The following is a 23,894-nucleotide window of genomic DNA, read 5'->3' as shown; positions in this document are numbered from 1 at the left end:
CTGGATCAATTTGCTCTTAATTAAGCCCTTACCAACAATATATGAAAAATCCATTAATTACAAGCTGGCCTATTACATAGATGCATATATATTACTGTAATGACCTCCCACCTATTAAACACAGGTTTTATAATCGTATCTTTTGAATTTTCTGCAAGGCTTAATGGTAATTTTCTTTATTTCATGGCTTTATTCTTTGTTAGTATTCAGCTCATTACATTCCACCATGTCTATTACTAATAAGTACTTCTGTGAACTGGTGTGTCACAGTAACATAATTGTAATATTGTTTCCAACATATATAATTGGTATAACTTTGATAAAGTTTATTTATATGGTTTTTATTTATAATGGCAGTAAGTAAATATTTGTAATTTTAATATTTTATGTTTTTTTTTTTAAATATTGTTTAATTCAGTTTAAAATCCCATTGTTTTGTTGTTTTCTTACCACATTGTTCTGAAATACTGTTAATTTGAAAGATAATTAAAAATGTTTAGATTAAAATTTACTTATTTGTAAAGTTATTTTTAACAATTAGATATTTTATTACCTTATTGTAGGTTTTTATATTTTGTTATAAAGTGTTTATATATAAATTTATCGTGTAAATATGTTTATTAATATTTTGTAAATAAATAAAGTATTTAATATTTACTAGTGTTTATTTTTATTAATTTTATTATTGTATATATGCCTTTAATAAAGATTTACTGTTACAAATAACAATGGAGGTTGATGTAGCTGTATTAACAGCAAATATTAATTATATGTACATTGACATTTGATTTCTCAGAGTTGCATTATATCAGTAAAGTAATAAATCTCATAAATAGAATTAGTGAAAGCTTTCATTGCTTATAAAAGCCAAACTAGCCTTCCACCTGCAAACATTTTATATTTTTTCTTTTTGTAAAATCTTTTGTTTATATTTTTACTTCCTTGTACAAAATAAAGGAAGTACTGTAATTGCGAAAATTTTCAGATTTCATTGGAAATATCCTTTTTGACCATTATTGAATCCATTTTGACAACTTTCAGCGTGACATCTGTATGTACATTCGTATGCATCTTACATAACTCAAAAACGATTAGCTGTAGAATGTCGAAATTTTGTATCTAGGACTGTTGTAACATCTAGTTGTGCACCTCCTCTTTTGATTGCAATTGACTGGGCCAAAAATGTGTATACAGTCAAACCTCTAAATAAAGCGGGGTTTCAATTTTGAAACATTGGATTTTGGACTTTTTTGTAACAAGCCCTCGTTGAGAGCTTTTCAATGATATATATCATAAATGGTACTTATTTACGTTGATTCCAGAATTATAGCCAAATAAAATTTTAATTAATGAAATATTTGGATCTTACAATGGGAAGGCACATCTGTTCGAATCCGACTTCATATATATATATTTTGTTAACTTTTTTTTTTTTAATTTAAATATATTGATTTACTAACCACCGATTGTAAAAGAATTTTTAACAATAAATAATTCAATAAGAAAAATAAAAAATGAAAAAATCATGATCATAAATAAAATCATCTTATGATTTTATGTAGTTAATATTATTTTATGTACTTTTCATTTTAATTCAACAATTTTTACCATCGGAGATTAATAATTATTAATAAATCAATATATTTAAATTAAAAAAAAGTAGAAAAAAATACATGTAAATGAAATTGATTCAAACTGATGTGTGTGTGGTTGTGGATCCGACAACTTCTAACTTACACCACATATCTAATTGAGCGATGTGAAACAAAATTAATGTATAAACTGATATAAAATGTTAAGGAAATTTTTAGGACTATTTTTCTAAAGAAAAATTTAAAAAAATATATTTTAGCAATTGTGTAACTGACCATTTTATTAAAGAACTGTAGGATCGTATCTCAAATGAAATAAGTTTAAATGAAGTGCAGCAAAAAATGTGTATATGTAATTTAATACATACAAGGAAGTCATGTGGTATCCACATAAGATTTTTTAAATGAAGTATTGAGGTAAATATAAAATGCATGCAGTCGAAGTCACATTTAAGTCTGTTTTTGTATGTAAACAAATTTTGATCACATCTGTTGTAAATGTAGGTTGTAATTTATTACAGGCTTGACAGTAGCACTTAAATGCTCTTAAAAAAAGAGGTGTAACTGATTAATAAGCCTTTGTTAATCTTGTAGTAAAATGTAAAAAAAAATTTTTGATTGATACTCTTATCTAATAGTATGCAATGAACAATAAAAAATTAACAAAAATTTGTAAAGCTATAGCCGGTTATAATTTCCCGCTTTATTTCGAGTCCATTTAAACAGCTGTTTTGTCAGTTACAAATTTGACGAACGTTGAGTAATTTTTGCTACTTTTATATAAAAAAAAACCCTAATGGATGATATATATTTTCAGTAAATTTATCTACTTTCAAGCACTTATGAATATTTGTTTTACTACAATTATGTACTGTTTTAAGGTTATGCATTTTTCTGTATTCAGCGCTCTCTAACTGCGTGGGAACAAACTAAATTCTCACAGTTCGAGCCAAATCTTCGATGTTAGAGGTTGGATTGCGAGTCGAGTTGTTTCTTTGTGTTTATCGTTCTGTCATGGAAAGAATTTGTGAATAAATATTATGTAGTTTCGTTCAGTTACGTGTTTTAAATTTCTCTTGTTACTTTTTGTGTGAAATCTTGGTGTAAGTGGTTGCACATCTCTCAGGAGTCAAAGGTATTCTTCTCATACATATCACTTAACTTATAGCTTTAAATGATATAGGTTATTTTTATTAAAATTTTGAATATTATGTTCTGTTATGCTTATTTCTTAGTGTGATGTATCATATGTTGTTTCATAGTTGTTCCCACCCATTCTTAATTGAAATGACCTTTGTAAATAAGTGATCTAATTGTAAGTACGATATTCTATTACTGATTGTAGCGCGGTAATTAAAATGTTAATAAAGTGCGACAGTATTTTGTATTTTATTTTGGCATTATGAAACTGTTTCGCGATTTTTAACCGGATTGGAAATTTAATTTATCGACTGACTATATCTAATAGTTCGTTGAAACTATTAAAAGGTTAATAACCGTCGCAAAATAATAACAGTTATTGAATTGCTGTCATGACGATATTTGATCGTATTTACTCAAAGAAATATAATATCAAACCAATTTGTAATTTTTAATTTCCGGAATTCCCTTTTTAAATTATTGAATTACTTTTAGTAAGATTGCAACATGTGTTTTGTCAAGTTTTGTTGTCAAACCTCAGGAAAAGTACTTGTGAAATCGTGTTTTTCTTAACAATAATTACGTAATTTATGTAGTTTCAGAATTTTTTAAACACATTACTGTATGCATTAACAGATTGTAGTTAACTTCTTGTTTTTGTTTAATTTAGGTAATTTCATTGTAAAATTGATGTCATTCTTTTCATTGCATATGTTTCATATAAGGGTTTTAACCTCTAAATTAGTTAATTTTTTAATTCTTGGGTGTTTAATAAAGATTAGTAAATGTTGGTGTTTGTACAGACTCAAATGTCATGGTGTTTAATGTTAATGTTGTAACATTATGTATGTACAAAATTTAGAGCTAATACCTGGTTTTGGGAGTCCCTTACTTACGACAAAACATTAAAATCTTGAATTGACTAGTTGGTCACCTAGTTGATCACTTGATTTAATAACAATATATTTTGTACTGAGTGACTGCTTAATTTATTTTTTATAACAAATCAACTGACCAATTGTGTCTGCTAATGTTTGGGCACCTATATCCATAACCCTTCACTGTACCTACATATTTATTGATTAATTTTAATATAGCTTATGATTTATTAGGTCTTTTTGACAATTAAAGTAAGTGTAATTAAGGTGACATTTCCTACACTGGGAATTCAATATTTCATATTCATGTCCCTGACTGAGAAGACTTTTACAGTTAAAAGAGCAGACCTAGTTTTAGTGTTTTTTTGTATATACTGCTGTTAAATTACTTTTTCATGAAATGCACAGATTTACTACAAGTTTCACTGCAGTTACATTGTAAATTGAAAAAGTAGATATTTGTAAACATTTTATCTTTAATAAATGATATCACGGATATCATATAAACACTTATTACAAAATAATTTCAATATTATTGAAATTAATATATTTTTGCAGTACTCATTTTTGTATTATTTTAGCCCTGTAAGTTGTAGGCTTACACTAGAAGTTTTAATTCCAGTTTATCAAATTTTCACACATTAAAAAAAGTAATTTTTTTTATGTATACTATGCTTATTTTACTGAATTTTTTTATATAAAAGATTATTCTTTCATATAAGTGTGTTAAAAATTCTTTTTATTTTTTGGTTAATTATTTACTTATATTTTGGGGTCAGGATGGTTGTTTGGTAGAATATTTGCTATCAAATCCAAGGTTAATGTTTCAAATCGGGTTCAGTGAAGTTAACATTTGTAATCTTTCCCATAGGTACAGATGAGGGATTTTAAGGAGTCTGGGTATGTTGCTATCTGTGTATCCCTAATACTATTGACCGTATGATATGTCAATGCTTTACTCTTACATTACCTCTTTATGGGTTACCTCATATTTTCTTATTTTCATTCTCGTGTACTTGTTACGCTTCTAATTCTACTTCATAATCATGTACCTTAACATATATAAATTCCCCAGATTGAAAGGTTGTTCTATATTTAAATTAATAGGAAAACTAATTTTAACCTAAACTTAGAATGTTATTATAAATGAACATTTACGGTTTTTAATTCATAGTATTTAAAAGCTCATTGACAGAGTAATTGTGTTACTGTAAAAGAAACACTTTTAATTTTATTTTAAATAGATTGGTAGGAATAATGATAATCCAATTGCATAATAGCTTTTATTTATTGGGTTCATTTTCTGGCAAGATATTGGCATTTTACTTATAATTTTATTTAATTAATTATCATGAAAATTAATTTTTGCTGTAATTAAGCATGATAAGTGGTTATAAATGAATTTGAAATAATTAATCCCAAATTAATCATTTATGCAAGTGTATTTACATTTGTGGCTGTCATTTTTTGTCATATTAGGACTTAGTTATACATGCATAACCATACTTATGTATTTATACTTACAAGTAGTTTTAGGTGTAACGCATTTAATGAATATATTATACGCATTAATATATCTGTACATATTTTATTATATAAATGTGCGGAGAGAATATTAAGTTTTTTACAGTTTCTTCAGTCAGTCAGTGATATACAAGACTGCTAGATCAAATATCAAACTATAATTATTCTTCAGCTTGTAAATAAGTGTAACAACTGAAAAAAATCAAGAGATTTTTTTTTTTAGCAATTTGATAAAAATCATTAAAACAATAATTTTATGAAGTTTATATTTTTGGGTATTATTGTTGAAGTTTAGTACTAGAACTATTATAAATATTTGTTTTAATTCATTTTTAATTACCAATTTACATTACTGCAGGTTTATTTATATTGTTTGTATATTGTAGAAGATTCTTTTTTAATGTTTTTTTTAAATTTTAAATTAGATGTAGAAAGCAAGGCCCGTGTTATTTTTGGATGATTAGTTCATATACAAGCTTTTCAAAGTTTGTTTATGTGAATATGAAACTTAAATTTGTAGCATATGAAAATGTCATGCCTGACTGGGATTCGAACCTAGGACCTCCAGATGGAAGGCTGATATGCTACCACTCCCCCATGAAAATTATCTGTTTGTTATTTTTAATTTTATAGTTGTTTCATGGGGTTTAGGAGGGGATTTATCTTTATATAGGATTAATGGCTTTCTGTTATAAATAACATGGGGCAGTGAGAAGCCAATTTCCCAGATGTCGTATCTAGAGTGCAGTATCCACACTAGGCAATTTAGAAAAAAAATACCCTGTTTAAAAAACCTCAAATACTATTCAAATTAAGGCTTTCAGCTTCAACAGGAAATGCATTTTATTGACCCAATCTACTGGGTTAGTCTAGCGGTTAAACTCATCATTGCAAAATCAACTGATTTTCGAAGTCAAGAGTTTTAAGGTTTGAGTCCTATATGCAGGTTAACTTTATATGGATTTGATTGCTAGAATGTGGATACTGTTGTTCTTTAGCGGTTAGGTGTCGATTAACCACGATCCTCAATCTTCAGGAACAGGCCTGAGTCTGTTCAAGACTACACATTTACACTTATTGCCAGACTGCACATAAATCCCTTAGCATCTCTGTAAAGTATTGCTGACATCATTATGATGTAATGAAGACTTACATCTACGGCTGTCACATGAAAATGCTCATGAATGTTTTGTCTATCACTATGGACTGATTAGAGTGACTAAAGGATGCGATTGTACAAAAATTCTTTGTTTAAATTGATTGTCATCTTGCAGTTATGAAACAAATTATATTATTATTATTATTAACATTAAAGCAGGTTAAACATTTTTTTTTTAAGAATAATAGTAATTTTTAACGGTATGTTTTGATTATTGACTCACTAAGTTCTATTCTATTAAACGTAATGTAGTTAGTTCTTTTGATCTTTAATTTTTAAGAAAAATTAAAAAATCATTACAAAAATTACAAAAAAATTCAAAATTACAAAAATCTTTTGTCATTTTTAAGAAATTATATTTTTTATAGTAGGCAGTAATTTAACTTAATTCTTTTCAATATGATTTTTTTGTCATAAGCTTTTTAGAAAGTTTTTAAATGACAGTTTTTTAGAAAACAGTAGGGGTAGTAAATTTTAATTTTGTTCAGATAATTTCTGGTTTCATTTATTAGAAAATTTTTACTCACTGAATTTATTGTAACGTACTAGTTTATCAGCTTATTACAGTATTGCATTTGTGTTCTAAGTATCTTTTTAATTGTATATATATATATATATTTTTTCCATTTATATTTGTTCTGTGTTTGTGGTACCTATTGAACATTAGAATGATATGTCCATTATGAATTATTAACTATTATAATTTTCCAATAATTTAGATTCAATTTTGCAAAGGTCATTCCAGATAATCAGCATTCCATTGACATTAAATCCAATAATGTTTACTAGCTAAAATTAGTATGACAATGGAATGCTGATTATCTGGAATGACCTTTGCAAAATTGAATCTAAATTATTGGAAAATTATAAAAGTTAATAATTCATAATGGACATATCATTCTAATGTTCAATAGGTACCACAAACACAGAACGAATATAAATGCAAAAAATATATATACAATTAAAAAGATACTCAGAACACAAATGCAATGTAATAAACAGATAAGTTAGTAAACATTATTGGATTTAACAGTTTAACAGCAAGGAAAATGTGGCTCTGGGCTTATATTCCATTAGATCTAGTCCTCATTCATCTGATCTAAAAAATTAGTTATGATTTTAAAATCATTTGACAAATTGTATTTCAGTTCATCCTTTCATTCAATCAATGTTTGACCTAATGCAATTCATTTCTTATTACATAAAATAATCATAATTTTGTTTCTCAGGTATCGAGAACTCAACCTTACCAAATCCTTAAAGAACTCCGATTTACTAGTGTCATGATTAATGTTCCCTTTTTGTATATCTTTCGTCGGTTTTAATGGTCAACTTGTATTTTATGTGCTAGGAAGGCTTCCATGTCATTGCTTTAAAATCCTAATAATTGGAGTTTATTTGTCATGGAATCATTTTGAAAGTAAATCATTTAGATTTAAGGATGATGTAGTTTCATATTCTAGACATTTTTGCTATTTTAATTAGAATTATTATTGATTTGCTTATTTTTATCCCAACAATTAAAATGTTTGATTCATCATCAAATTGGAAAAATTTGTTTTAAAGTGAATGACCCCGCTGCTTATCATGTAGAGTGGGTGATTAAAAATATTTAAATTATTGTGATTCAAGACTGATGTTCCTTCAGCCACATTTTTTATTTACTTGTACAAAGTAACGGAAGTATTGTGATCGTGAAAAATTTCGGTTTTCAGATTTCAATGGAAATATCCATCCCTGATTTTGACCATCCCTGAATCCATTTTTACTAGTTTTTGTGTGATGTCTGTGCATATGTAACTCACACAACTCAAAAACAATTAGCTGTAGAATGTTTAAATTTTGTATTTAGGATTGTTGTAGTGCACCTTCCCTTTTGATTGCAATCGACCGGGCCAAAAATGTGTATACAGTCAGACCTCTAAATAATTAGAGAAATCGGGGTTTCAATTTTGAAATATTTGCATTTTTGACTTTTTGTTAACTGCAATAATAAGCCCTCATTAAGAGCTTTTCAGTGATATGTTATAAGCGGTATTTATTTTCATTGTTTCCAGAATTATAGCCAGATTAAATTTTAATTAATGGAATGTTTAAATCTTACAAGGGGAAGGCACATCGGTTTGAACTCTACTTCATGTTCATATATGTAATTTTTTTTTTTAAATATATAGATTTATTAATGATTTATTAACTTCTGATTGTAAAAAAAATGACGATAAGTAATAATTCAATAATAAAAGAAAAAAAATAGGAAAAAATATCAGAAGTTATTAATGAAATAAAATTTATGCATTTTTCATTTTAAAAATATGTGTATATGTAATTTCATAGGCGTACAAGAAAGTCAGGAAGTCATATCGTGTTCCATCAGGTTTTTTTGTCATAATGTTAGCTGCATTAAGCTAACTAGATGATATAGTTAGCTGCTAGAGTAACTATATCATCCCATAAGAATATTTTATTTTAAATACCTGCATATTTATTTAAAATCTATCAGATTTATTTAACCATTTGTTTTCAAATATAGTACTAATCAAAATAAGTTGTTCTCAGATAATTAATTTACCACACAAGCTTAAGCGTCTATGAATTAATCATCTGAAAAATTACTTGATAAAAATCATATAAAGTGGAATTACACACTAATTTGTTATTTTACACTATTTATACCAGTCCTTTTTCTATACATGTAAAACATCTTAAGGAATAATGGCACTGATCACTCTTGATTTTTTCGAAAATAATGTTATTTATACTGCCAATCCATGTGATGAAAAAAATGTCTCAACATCATTTGTATTTTGGTAGTGTGAATATACAGGTATGAAGAGTATCGCTGTAAAACTAAATTTTAACATTATACGTAAAAGAATTATATAAAATTTTTTTTTGTCATAAATTGGTTTTATGTTCGTTTTGCACATAATAGCAGTATGTGTTTATTTATATATTATTATGAGACAAGATACTAGCAATGAAAGTAAATAATATAAGTGATTGGGTGGGTCTAGGTCGAGGAGTTCATTATTTGCATAGAATATGCGATAAGAAATGTATTAGAAGAAAGAGTAGTAGGAATAACATGCAGAAGGTTTGCTGATGGCATAGTAATTTTATCTGGTGGCATACATTCGTTTCGTATATTGTTATATTGCATTCCTGATAGAAGGAATGAAAATAAATATAGAAAAAACTAAAGTAGCGGAAGTAAACAACAAAGAGAAATCAGCGATACGGATAAGCGAAGGAAGAATAGAAAAAGTATAAAATTACAGATATTTGGGGACTTTGGTGACAAATGACTGGAAGATTACAACGGGAAAACTTAGCAATGGCAAAGGAAGCCTTCAATAAGAACAAGAAATTATTGTACGGTAAAGTCCGGTAGAGTTAAGGAAGAGGTTAGTCAGACACTATTTATGGAGTGTCTGTTGTATGGAAGGGAAGCGTGGATGATGAGGGAGAAGAACTGGATTAGGGTTTTTGTTAGAGATCTGGATACAGAGAAAATAAAGCGGGCAGATTAAGTAAGAGCACTCGCGTGAGAAGTACACAAAAGAAAAGGAAACCGGTTAGGATGTACGGTTAGAGGAACTGGAATCTTAACTACATTAGAAGGAAAAAGGAGAAGAGAATGAAGAAGGATGAACTTAATAGATTAGGTGAAGGTCGGAAACTACAAGGGAATGAAGGAGAAGGCTTGGGATAGAAAATGGATGAAAAAAGAGTTGTGGTGTAAGGGATCTGCTGCTTGGCAGAACACTGTGGTTTGCGTTATTGCTTTTGGTTCTAATCTTATCTTTTTTATTTAACGTTAACATACTTGTCTTCATCGCAATTTTACATCTATTTATTTATCCTTGATCTACCGTGCAGTTTTAAAATCATGATTTCTTTATCTATAATCCTTGTTCTTTCTATTAAATTTTGTAGTAAAACCGATGGTTTTATTTATTTCTTAATAGAAATGACACCATTTGTTTAATGTAAGGTTAATTTTTCTCAGCAGAAGGGTTACTATGTTAATTTATTGATTTTTACATTATTTGTCCCAGATTATCTTACGGATGTGTATAAATAAATCACGATTGGCGCCGGTCAAAGTTAATTTCTCTAAAAGTAATGATGTTCACTCGCTATACAGGCAGGGGTCTCGTGGGGAATAGAATAAAGTTGTTACTTGTAGAGCTGACAGTATGATCGGCTCGGTAAAGAAGGTGATGGTAAATTACTTCACTCCTCGATTTAATTAGTAAGAGTAGCATAGGTTTTTTATTATGTTGCGAATGATAATCTTTTTAGTTGTGAAAGTTAAAATACATATAAAAAGTAATTTTTAATATCGTTTCGGTACAATTTATTTTGTTATGAAGGAAATTTTATAAATTTAGTATTGGAATATTTGATTAAAACGGTTTTTACAGAAGCATTTTTGTGTAATTTACAGTAATGTAATTTTTTTCTTAGGAAAACCTACACTTTAAATGAAAACGCTCAAGCGTTAGCCATTTTTCCATTTATGTTTTCTATCTTGTTTATATTCATTTATGCATAAAGTTTATTTATCGGCTATTCTTTACTGTATCTTTGAATATAGTTTTTATTCGATTACTTTTCTTTTATGCGAGTTATTACTTTTTCTTTTGAGCGTGTACTACTTACCATTATTGTGTCAGAGGGGTCTGCAATTCTATTTTCTCTACTCTTACCGTTTTCTGTTTCTAAGCGGTCGCTTCAGCTCATTCAAACTTTACACGATTTAAGTTCTGAGCCATCCATTCTACTTTCTAATATTGTTGTTTCTTTTCTTTGTATACTTTATTATTTTGCCTTTTAATATTGACTCTCTCCTCGAGTCTTTTCTTTACCTTCAATGACCTTAAAAAAATACAAGTATATATTCTTAATAATATATATTTAGTAACAAAGATTTTATCAATCTCATCTTTTATTTTTTGTCATTATTATACATAATTCTTCGATCTTAATGTTTCTATCTAATTGAAATGTTTATACCTATGTGGTTTGTTATTATGTGGGTGTCTTTTATTGATTTATTTATTTTTTTAATTCTATTAATTTTTGCGATTATTGGTCATTATATGTCATTTTGGAATTTAATTTCGTATAAGTAAACAAAAGAATTCAAAATTATTTAGTAATAATGATATTCAGAAACTGATTTGTTAAACATATCTTTTACTGTTATCTCCTATTCATTTTGTTTTAAATTAATATGATATTTTGAAGGGAAAATTTTGTTTGTTTGATATCAACACACAAGAATCGCAAAATAGAAACTATTACGAATACTCCTAACGTTATGAGATGCACTAAAAAAGAGTGGATTCGTCGAGCGAATCTACTGAACAAAACGGGGGCACTTCGAGCAACTTTGAAGGTAATTAATAACGCCTTCACTAATTTTTAACGTCATTTTTCAGTTGTTTTCAAAGTTAAATTATATTTTATGTTAGAAGTTTTTTACAACCTATGAACAAAATTAGTTATTTCATGCTGGTAAAATTCTTTTTTCATAAGTCAGTCTGTTTTGTTTTTTTTTTTAATTAAATTTTAATATCCTGTATTCAAATTTTTCTTAAGTAATTTACATGAATCTTTTCAGAAATAAATTTTCTACATTTCTAATTGAAAAAAAAAGAAAAGAAATACAACTTAAATAATCATTTAACAAAGTTTTGTTACGTTAAACCCAAAACGTGTTACTTTTTACTCCCAGTTTTTTTATTTTACGTAATATATCTTTAAAACTAATGGAAGTAAAGTTCTGGGACCCATTTTTTTTTTTTTAATATTTTCAGGTCAAAAATCATAAGAAACAACTAAATTCGCCTCTTAATTTACTTTCCCATAATTTCAAGAAGTTTTCATTTCACCGGGGGAACTGAAATCCGGGCGAAATCTTTCGCTAGCCGTAACTCGCTAACGAAACGTGTTCGGGCCTATATCTATATGAACGTTTTTCCGATTTTTAGCTCTAGAGTAGACTTACTTTTAGACTAGAATCAGCTTCCGAGAGATTGCCGTATAGTTTTGATTCGCCTATGCATATATATACTGGGTGATTCAGGAGGAAAGGGATTAATTTGGGAAATGATTCTAGAGCTTGAAATAAGGAAAACAGTCCATATAACTATATAACCGAAAACGCTTTGTTATCGGCTAGAAAAAAATTGCGCCCGAATTTTAGTTCTTCCGGTGAAATGAGGTAATACTGAAATTTTTAAGGGGTTATATTAGGCGTAAACCTGATGGTTTCATATGTTTTTTGACCTGAAAAATCGAATAGAAGAGGTCGAAGAACTGTATCTCCCGTAGTTTTCACGATAACCAACGTAAAACAGAAAAATTCGGTGACACGTTTTTTAGGTTCGAAGTACAATAACTTTGTTAAATGATTATATATACGCAGATTTTGTAGTTAAACTTGTAGAGAATTTAATTCTGATAAAATTGATGTAATAAAGTCATGAAAAACGAAAATACTTTTATTATCAACGAAACTTGACAGAAAAATGTTATGAATTTGTAAAAATTAAAAACAGCCTGTTTTTTTTTTTTTAGTACAATAAATTTAAACCTTTGAAAAATATTAATATAATGTATTTAGACCTTTACTCACTGTCTAAGTAATTAATACTATATTAATTTAAAACAAATATTAGAAAATTCCACCATTGACATCTATACATTTTTCAACTCGTTTCCTTCATTTCTTTTCGCCAACCGGCGCCAGCTAATTCATCAATCGTTGGAAAAATGTAATTATTACATTTACTTTCCTATCATCGTACCTCTAGAGCTAGGCTGCAAGAAGGAAAACATGGAATCAGTCAAATAATGGGGTATGGGTTTTACGCGCATTTCTCGACGTTTCATGACTCAAGGGGTGGGTAATGTTCGTATGTATGTACGTGTGTATTGGCGTGCTTGAGGCTTAATAATTTTTGACTAGATAAACCGATTCTGTACAAAATCGGTTTATTTAGTGTATGGGACAATTAGTTGGTAAAATTTTGGGGTCAGGATCTCTAGAGGATGGGGTAGATAGGTCTTTTGGATCAATTTTCTCAAAATTTTGCAAACATAACCCCCATTTTATAATAGTTCAGTAGATGTTTTTCTTACCGTGCCTCAAAATTCCCCCTTACTCAAAAATCGAAAAAGCTATCTTTTTGTTTTAATTGCGTGTTTTTTAACCAAATTTTTCGTCTTTCTAGGTATAGTAGAATTGCAAGTGAACCGATAAAATACTTTGGGGGCAATATTGGTGACGGGGGAGCCGATCAAACTTTAAAATTTTTAAAAAGTTTTTTAGTTTATTTTTCATTTTTTTAGTTCAGTTCATAGTCATTATTTTTCAAATATATTTGGTTTAAATAACCAATGCCACAATGTAATTACAACTTTTTTGTCAGCTTTTTTTAATCAGCGCTTAAGAAACTTTGAAAGTTTTTGTGTCAAAATGTAAAATCCGTAAAGTTAACAGATTTCTGAAAAAGTGTCGAAGTTTTCAATCGCGAGGCTTTTCGGTTTCTCATAAAATATCAAGTTTTTATGAGCCTTTAATAAATTGTATGATTCTACTCCTTCCCGCATGAATCGATCCCTACTATTTCGCCCGAGGTTCTTATTGCTATCTCAAGTCAAGTTGTACATTCACTTGTTCGTTTACTTAGGCTACAGAAATATTATTATTTTATAAATAACAACCTGTTTTATAATTTTAAAAAATTATTATGGGAGATGGCTTATCAAATTATTTTCATTAAACTTTTGGTTTGAAAAATAATCGCTTTATTTTAATTTTTTTTTGTCTCTAGAAGGTGTGCGTTCCGAAATCCTTTGTAAAAAAATTATTTGTTCTTCTTGTGAGACTTAATTTTTTTTTTTAAGAACATGCACTTAAAAACTCACGGGACACTTCCCCTGGACCGGACAACATTCGCCTTTCCATGTTTGCAGACCTTCCTAATTCGGCACTACAACAACTTTTGAATATTTTCAACGGTTTATTCTCCGAACAAGTCTTCCCTCCCGGCCGGTCAGAAGCATCTATTATACCAGTACTAAAACCTGGTAAAGACCAAACCAACCCCTCAAGCTACCGCCCTATTTCATTAACAAGCGTTTTGTGTAAAATCATGGAGAGAATGGTAAACCGCAGGCTTACATGGTACTTGGAGAAACATGACTATCTCCAGAACAGTGTGGTTTTCGACAAGGACGATCTTCCGTTGACCATCTAATGTCATTAGAAACAGCCATACAAAACGCTTTCCTCAATCGCCAACACTTCGTCGCTATCTTCTTTGATATAAAAAAGGCATATGACACAGCCTGGCGACGTGGTATTCTTAACACCCTCAAAGAATGGGGAATCAAGGGCAATATGCTTGCTTTTATCCGGGGATTCTTAAATCGCCGAACAGCTCGTGTTCGGGTGGACGATTCGCTCTCAGATAGTGTCATCTTGGAGAATGGAGTGCCTCAAGGTAGTGTATTAAGTGCCACCTTATTTTCTGCAGCCGTAAACAGTATTACCAAATGTGTGCAGACTCCTGTCTCATGTTCTCTATTTGCTGACGATTTTGCTATTTACATTGCAAGCCGTTCAACACCCACAGCAGAGAGACTACTGCAGAACACTATATCTCACCTTGAAGCTTGGTCCAGGATTACTGGTGTCACATTTTCATCCGAAAAAACAAAATGTGTAGTTTTTTCTCCGATACGAAACCCTTTTATTCCGCAAGTTTTTCTGAACGGAGAGACTATTACTATTTCTACCTACGTCAAGTTTTTAGGTTTATTTTTTGATAGCCGACTTACTTGGGTCAAACATAAAAGAATTAAAAACAAAATGTTCCAAACTTCTAGATATGATGCGAGTCTGTACTAACACCAACCGGGGAGCCGATAGGTCATGTATGATACGTTTTTACTATTCCTTTGTTCGCTCCCGTTTAGATTACGGTTTTGTCGCCTACTCTTCAGCTCGTCAAACCGTGCTTAAAATGCTGGATAGTGTACATCGTGCTTTCCTTCGGCTTGCCACTGGCGCGTTTAGATCAAGTCCTGTCGCAAGCTTACTTGTAGACTGTGGTGAACCGTCACTTTGGGATAGACGAGACCGGCTTTTATTATCTTATTTTGCTCGTCTCAGAGGACAGCCAAATCACCCGGTTCTTGAGTCGGTCTTTAGAAATCCTAATCTAGGAAAGTATGAGGACCATCCACGTCGTACTGCACCTGTAGGTGTCCGTAACCGGCGTCTGCTGCAGCATATAAACGTTGACACACCGTCATTCTTTCCTACCTATCCTTGCTCATATCCGACGTGGAGAATAAACCTTATAAATTTTACTTTTGACCTTACGACATACAATAAACAATCAGCACCGCCTATTGTCTTCCAGCAAATGTTTCAGTGTGTTCTCTCCAAGATGAAACCAGACGCGGTTGTATACACTGATGGATCGAAACAAAACGATACAGTTGGCTGTGCATTTGTTGTCGATGAAAGAACTTATATGTTTGGTCTACCCGGTATTACGAGTGTGTTTACCGCTGAACTATACGCTATAAATAAGGCTCTAAACATCATTAACCCTAAATATAGAAAAATTCTTATTTGCAGTTACTCGTGTAGCGCTCTCCAAGCCTTAAAAAACTTTTATTCCAAACATCCTATCGTCATTGAAATTTACAACGCGATCGCCGAGTTGAATAATCGCAACACAGAAGTAACTTTTTGCCGGGTCCCTAGCCACGTAGGGATTCCAGGTAATGAACGTGCAGATTCCGCTGCCAAAGAAGCACGTAATCAGCCTCCTTTTACCAACCGAATTGCTACCTCTGATTTTATTAATTGTGTAAAACAATCACTGAGAGCGTGGTGGCAAGGTGACTGGACGGCTACCGTTGATAATAAACTCCGACAGATTAAAGATTCTGTGTTGCCAGGGACTCCTCATACAGAAAAACTCGGCGTGAGGAACTAGTCCTTTGTCGATTGCGGATAGGACACACGAGGATCACACACGATTACCTGGTGACAAGAGGACAAGCACCCCATGACTGTTCCACACATACTCGTGGATCGCATATGTTATGCGGCGTTTCGTCGTAAATTTAATCTACCCAGAAACATCCGTGGTGTCTTGTGCAATGATAATGAAATTTTAACCCGGATGTTTCTATTTCTGCGTAGTGCTCGGTTAATGCAAAAAAATTAATATGCTGGAATTTTAATGCTGGAAGAGTTTTTAATGTTTTTTTTTCTGAGTTTTTGATTTTTTTATCCGATTAGGAGCCTTTTACACTCCTTATCGGAATTTGTTAAATTTTATATAGTTATTATTTTTTTTTTTTATATTCTAAAGACTGTCTGTGATATTAGTTGTAAGATTTTATTAATGTTAGTTTTAAGTTTTATTTAACCTTTTTAATTTTTATTTTTGACCTAGTTTTAATTATATAATTTGTGTTAGTTTTAAGTTTTATTTAATTTTGTTATTTTAGTTTTTAACCTAGTTTTAAGTTTTATATTAGATCCTTTATGGTTTTTAGTTTTTTTTTAGTCCTTTTGTTATCCAAGAATGGGCCCTTTATACCCATTTTGGACTTTGTAAAATTCTATTTACCCTTGGTTTTATATTAGTTTTTACTTGTGATATTAGTTGTAAGTTTTATTCATCTTTTAGATTAGTTTTAAATCCTTTAATTTTTTATATAAAAAAAAGATTCCGGGCGATGATAACGCGCAAGCGTTTTTTGCCCTCAAAAAAAAAAAACAAAAAAAAACGTCTTTATTAATATTCCGGTAACCATACCCAGCAGGTGTTTATAAATTTTTTCGTATGTCACTTTCCGAATCATATCACCATCATTAGTACTTGGACTTCTTACTGTTAAATTTTAAGGTTTATAAGAAAACAAACTAACAATAAAAATAAATAAATTTATAATTTATTATTTAAAGTTTTAAATTCAGCCGTAGGAATTATGTCATCGTATATTCTACATTCTTTTATCATTCATGTATTTGGCTTTCTCAGTTGCAGTAAAAATAAAAACTCTTAATGCTACAGTTGTCACGAATTATAAAATGTAATATTTCTTATCTTTTCCTTATTTAGAATTAAGATAATGTTATTCCAGGCTTTTTCTATGTTTATATACTCGTACTTGCTTTTAGTCGAATCAGCCTAAAAATATCGAAAAGAAATTAAAAAAAAATTATTTTCATTTAAAAAATTTTTTTTTTTAATTGAAAGTTTGTTTTTCATTTATTCCTGAACCCTTATCTAGTAAATCACAAAAAATAATTTTGCACAAGGGAGAAGTAGATTGTATGTTTTACATACGTACGACTATAACTCAGCCAAGTACGTTCGTTGCCGGCCTGCTTGGCGCGAGAGGTAGCGTCTAGGCCTTTCATCCGGAGGTCCCGGGTTCGAATCCCGGTCAGGCGTGGAATTTTCACACACGCTACAAATCACTCATTTTATCCTCTGAATCAATACCTAACGTTGGACTCGGAGGTTAAAAAAAAATGTACGTTCGTTATAACATTCGAGAACGCCCAAAAATTACTTTTAATTTATTTTAGATTACGATAAATAAATCATTTCGTTACATTTATTAAACTTGGTTTGAGCTCCTTTTCTCGTAATCTTTAAACAGATTTAAATGTAGATGTAGGCTAATTTGCTTTAGTTTTGTATAAAGTAGAGGTATCAAGAAAGAATATTCAGAGAAACATTAGACAAAATGAATTTTTTCTTATAGGAGTCTAAAAATACTGTTTCCTAAATTTGCGTATTTTTTCTGATTTTTTTATGTTCCATTGAGAAAAAATCTAATCTAGACAGTTTTTAGTTCTAAATTGAATATTTTATCAGAATAAAATTTCTTACGACTATTTTTAATTCTAATTTCAGTATTTCTGTCGGCCTTAATTAAACTTTTAGGGGCGAGCATCACTTATTAATTGACCTTAATATTTTTTATTAAATTTTTTTGTTGTATTTATGAAACGGTTTCCTAAATGAAGAATTTTATCACAAAAAGGTTGAATAAAGTTATCTTAAAAAGTATAAAGTTTGATATGCTCTAAAAATAAAAAAAGGTACTTAAGTTTTTCTTAAGCACTCAATAAATGGGTATTATACTAAATGCATATTTATTACACGACTGCCCAAAAAGGAGTTAATGTATTTAGGGTGTATGTATGTTTGTTACACCGTAGCAACTCAACGGCTGAACCGATTTAGATGTATGACCCCGCATTGGAATCCGTACATTGCCGGGATTGTCATAAAAAAGTTATACTACATAAAAATAACGTCGCAAAATTTAATACGTTGAACGAAATGAACATCGTCATTTCGAAGATATAGACAACGAGAAGTTTACAGTACGTGGGCATTTTAATCAAGTGAAATATTTTAACCAAGTTATATTCACCGATCTAATGGCAGCGGTCCAAAATTTTGGGGCTCCGCACTTCTACATTACTTTACACTGTCGTGTAACGATCTGCACCGGCCGGACATCGTATTTTTTTTTTTTGGCAGTCGTGTTTTTTAATCTGTAACAGATTTAAAACTTGTTTATATGTTACAAGTGCATATATTGGTGTGAGTCGGGTAAAATAATGTGGAAGATGTTGGTATGACTGGAGCTGGAGTAGGGAGGATTGTTTATCGCCTTTACATTTGAGTATTACCAGTCTCTGTCGAGCATTGGATTTTGAACAAGGGTATGTAATCGTGTTTTGTTTGTTAAAATGCGGTTACTGTTGTAGAATATTTATTCACGATCGATTTTATTTAGAAACGAAATCTCGATATTGTTTGTCGACGAAAGTTCAGGGAGAAATTTGCAAAAGAAGCACTAGTGAAAACTGTTATTCAGAAGTTAGTTAAAAAGTTTCACGAAACAGGTTCGGTGTTATCAGAAACGTGCCCGACACACATCAGTTTTAACGACGCAGGTCGTACAAGACATTAAAGCAACATTTACAAAGTCTCATAAATCTTTGCGGAGACACTAACCCGGGGAAAGAAAATTTCACTAGGTTCAGCCTATACTGCAGTTAGGAGAATGTTAAAATGTTTTCCGTATCGAATGTAGGTTTTTCATCGGCTAAGTAACGCTGATTATGCAGAACCATTACTGTCAGCGGTTCAAGAACTTCATCAGAGGCAACAGCGGCATGTTAGATCAAATTTTTTCACAGAGATGAAGCTTTGTTTCACCTCGTTGGTTATATTACTAGAATTACTGGACCTCTTTATTTCTGTTTTGCTTCCGGAACCACCGTAAGGTATTACTCATCTACTTTCAAAAATACTCTCCAGTGAAAATCGGGTTGAACGGTTTATGAATCAATCGTATACCTAAAAACGCCAGGCCATTTTGTTCCTGAGCGCACAACGAAGTGTCGTCATCAGATATTATATATGCCCGCACAAGATATTTATATTGTAAATAAATAAATATTAAAAGTTAAAACTAAAACCCAGTAATATAAAAACAGCGTAAATGGAAAACGCCTACAAAGTATACTTCCTTTTTCCTGTTTAGCCTCCGGGAATAACCGTCAGGTATTACTTCAGAGGATGAATGAGGATAATACGTATGATTGTAAATGAGATGTAGTCTTGTACAATCTCAGGTCGACTATTTCTGAGATGTGGGGTTAATTGAAACTCAACCACCAAAGAACACCGGTATCCACGATCTAGTATTCAAATCCGGGTAAAACTGCCTTTTCTAGGATTTAAATCTTAGAAATCTCGACTTTGAAATCAGGTGATTTGCGATGACGAGTTAACCACTAGACCAGCCCGGTGGGCTATTTTATATATCTAAAACTTAATTAAAATTTAACCGATCTAGTTTTTGGTTTTTAAATACAAAATTGTTTAAACCTTTTTTTAGTGTTTTCTAGTTTTGATTTATATCACTTATTACATCATTTTCTTATTTATCTGCCCAACGATTCGATAATACAAACGTTTTTGTAACCTAAAACGTTTTTCTGTATTTTTTTAGGATTCTCAATTTATAAAATATATTTCGAACAGGAATATATATATATATATATATTTAACAATTTTATTTATCTACCCGAACGTTTCAGAGACAGTAACGTTAGTTAAACCGGAAAACATATTTTTAACTGGATATGGATAATATCAGTAAAAAACTGATAATGACGATATATCCAACTGTAAAAAAATATCGGTTTAAGAGTATACGTTTTTTTTTTGTACGCTTGTTTACAGAAAATAAAAATAAATAAGACAAGAATAAAATACTTGTAAAAAAAATTGATGTAATTATAGGTAATGTTTTCTATGTAAATAATTTCGTTGGTTAATTAGTAAAACTGGTACTTTTTGTCGATAATTTAAAATGTTATTTGATGACAGTTATACCAAAGGTCTCGCATAGATTCTTCGTCTGAACTGTCACAGAACAACAGAAAGGTCAGTGTATAACCTTTAAAAATAACTATCGTTCAATGACAAAAAAATAAGCTCTAAAATGTTAAAAATTAAGTTATTAAGGGGTTGAGAATAAAATTTATTGCATGAAAAATAATGTCGTTAACACTAATCGGCATCTTTAATAAGTACACGTTCAAGTAATGTTATATATTGTAGAATGATGATAAATCTTAGTTATTGCTATTTGTTATCTCGGCGTGCTTTTTTTCTTTAAAAAAACAGACATTAATCTTTATTAAATGAATTTTTTTTCTTTTACCTATTATCCACATGTAAAATTATTTTATAGAATACAGAAGAAAAGAAAAAAACAAAATTGCTCGTTAAAGAATAAATAAACCTTTTTAACTCTAGTTAAGAATTATTCAAAAAAATCTAGGAAATGAGTTTTTCACAGATTGTAGATTCCATATTCTTTGTTATTTTTTTAATGATTATTTTCTGGGATTGAGTTTGTTAATTGTATTTTAGTTTAACACGCTCGAAGTAGAAACTTAAGGCAAATTCTTTGCACGTGAATTTTTTTTTTTGATCAATGTATTATTATTATTATTAATAAAATTGCAAAAAGAAACACTTTAAATTCCTTTACAGATTATCAAAAATGTATAATTACTAGATGCTGTATTTATAAAATCTCATAGCGAACATTTCATTCTAAAAAAAAAAATGTAATTTATAAAAATAAACTCTACCTAGATTTTCCATACACCATGTTAGAGTCCTCTTTTATATGTTAGGATTTTATGAAAAAGATTTATCTCAAGAAAACAACGATGTTGAGCTGTCTTAAAAATATGATAGTCATTCAATAAACTCGTAATTAAAGTCCCAGATTCTTCTGAATCAACCTATTTATGCCTGCTTGCAAAGAAAAATTTGTTTTGATGTCGGAGCCGGTTTAGCACATTTTCTGTTCAGCCCGGAGAAGACCTCAAAGGCCGTTTGGCAGCGAGTCGGCGAGTCCGTGTTTCGATAGCAGGCCAGTTATATGTTCAGGTTCAAAAGTATCTCGGGCGGTTTCTAGATGAAAAAATGCAATTTAAAAAGCACATTCAATACGTCGCGGAGAAGGACTGTAGTACATTCTTTGGTATTCGTCGTGTGGTTAATCCTGATTGCGGTCTTAACTCTAAGACCATAGTATGCCGTATAAGGGCGTCTGCGAAGCAATTACGCTATATGCGGCGCCAGTCTGGGCGAATAGGCTAAATTTCAAAAGCTATCGGGATATATTGTTGAGTGCTCTACGCGTAATATTGTTAAGCGGGTGATTACCGCACGATTTCATGGGAGGCGATCTTGGCGATTGTGAGCGTGAAACCGATAGATTTTCTTGCGTCAGAGAGGCGTTATGTTGCCAAGAAGTTAGGTGAGTTAACTTCTGAAAAAAATTCGTGAAATTGGGCTACATGGCAATGCTTTGTGGCAGGTTAGATGGGATGAGGCATAGGGCGGACGTTATACGCATAGTCTCTTTCAAGATGTTGTTAGTTTGTAGGGCGTCTGTTGGGTAAACCCGAACAAGTACGTGACGCAATATCTTTCTGAGCTCGGCGCTTTTAGGGATAGGTTATAGAGATTCTGCCTGGTGGACTCGGTAATGTGTCCGTAATGTGGACAGTTGAATTACGTTCATCGTGTTTTATATGAATGCTCCAAGTACGAGTTGATGCGCGCGGAGACTGTTTGTCAGCTCGGTATTATCGGGTCGGCGTTAGGTCTCCGTGTTAGTTGGCAAATTCAGGCCGAATGGGTCGTAGTGGAGAACTTCATAAATTAATTGGTAAAAGAAAGGATTGCTGAGGGGGTCTAGGGTGCTACTTGGGCTTTCCCGCTTTCTGTTTCTGTTTTGTATTCGTGGGTTTTTTGTTCTCGTATTCTTTCTTATTGCGTGAACTCAACTCTTTGCCTTTCGTATAGATAGTGGATTTCAGTTCCTTATTTTTATTACTCATTCTTGTTTGAGACTTAGTTTAGATGCGTTTTCTTTTCTTGAGAGTTCTTAATTATAGTATTGTACCGATGGGAATGTCACACGTTGCATTCTCATCGGTGGCATCTTGGCTGAGGCAAGAACAAGGCTGAGAGATGCCTCTTTTGCCGAGGTTTTGAAGATGACTTCCGGTAAAGGCCGTAAGGGCTAGCTAGGTACGAAGGGAGTGACGTGTTGATCGAAATTGCCGCACGGAGAGTGTCTTCTCCTACAGGGTCAAGATGACGTTTTCATTGCCATTAAACTTAGCACATATAGCGCCTCGCTATATGTGGTTCATACACCTTCGTCCGTGTTATTTGATCGTACGACCGTTGAATTTTAAACGGTTTTTCATTTTTGTAAAGCAGAACACGGATCACTGCACGCGGTTCAATTAATTCGATAACTTCAACAGGATTTACCGTTCTAAAAGTATCGACTAACTGATTTGCCTCCACGGTTATTTGTGTCTTCAATTATTGAATAATCTGGTGTATTTAAAAAAATAATTAAAACTAGATAAATGTTCTCACGTCTTAAAGATATTTTCATGTCAAACTCAAAGATATTTTAAAAAGCTATTAGATAAGGGCTCCATATTGTTCATTGATGCATGCTTTTTTTCTGTCATTGTTAATAAGCTAAACTTTCCAATAATCTGTGTTGGAAGTAGGAGAGGGCGCCTCGATTAGGGTCAACTCCAACCGTTCCCCTAACACCCTTTTATACTTTTATATTTAGCTTACGGTAGTCCTTTCTTTCTTGGAACGTCATTTTTCTTTGTAATTGTTTATGCCGACGCGTAAAGTTGTTTTTATTCCATTAAATTCAAAGTTACGGTCGAGTCTTGTAGTTTACAGGCTTGGTAATTTTATTTTGCATTTTTGTAAGGCTTATCTACGTGTATTTTTAAATAGGTTATTTGGATTTATTTTCGATATCAATTTCTCAGTTTCCAGCTTGTCTGACTGTTGCATCATCATATTGGTGTTAGCTTATTTCATATCTCGCATTATTTAATGCTGTTTAGTCTTATTATATATATTAGTCTTAAGTGTTTTTTATTCTCAACCGATT

General features: G+C 31.0%; 1 protein-coding gene across 1 annotated transcript in view; it reads left to right on the top strand.

The window, feature by feature from the left end:
• The first annotated feature begins 2,567 nt into the window (after window positions 1-2,567).
• Window positions 2,568-23,894, top strand: part of LOC142329404 (WD repeat-containing protein 47) — a 777,359-nt gene continuing 756,032 nt past the window's right edge. Inside the window, exon 1 of the mRNA XM_075373979.1 lies at window positions 2,568-2,727. The gene's annotated coding sequence lies outside the window, so the exon portion shown is untranslated. The remainder of the gene's footprint in view (window positions 2,728-23,894) is intronic.

Source organism: Lycorma delicatula, chromosome 8 (genome assembly GCF_047948215.1).
Source record: "Lycorma delicatula isolate Av1 chromosome 8, ASM4794821v1, whole genome shotgun sequence".
Lineage (NCBI taxonomy): Eukaryota > Metazoa > Arthropoda > Insecta > Hemiptera > Fulgoridae > Lycorma > Lycorma delicatula.
Note: the sequence above shows the minus strand (reverse complement) of the source record. Positions and strands in the feature narration are given on the sequence as shown.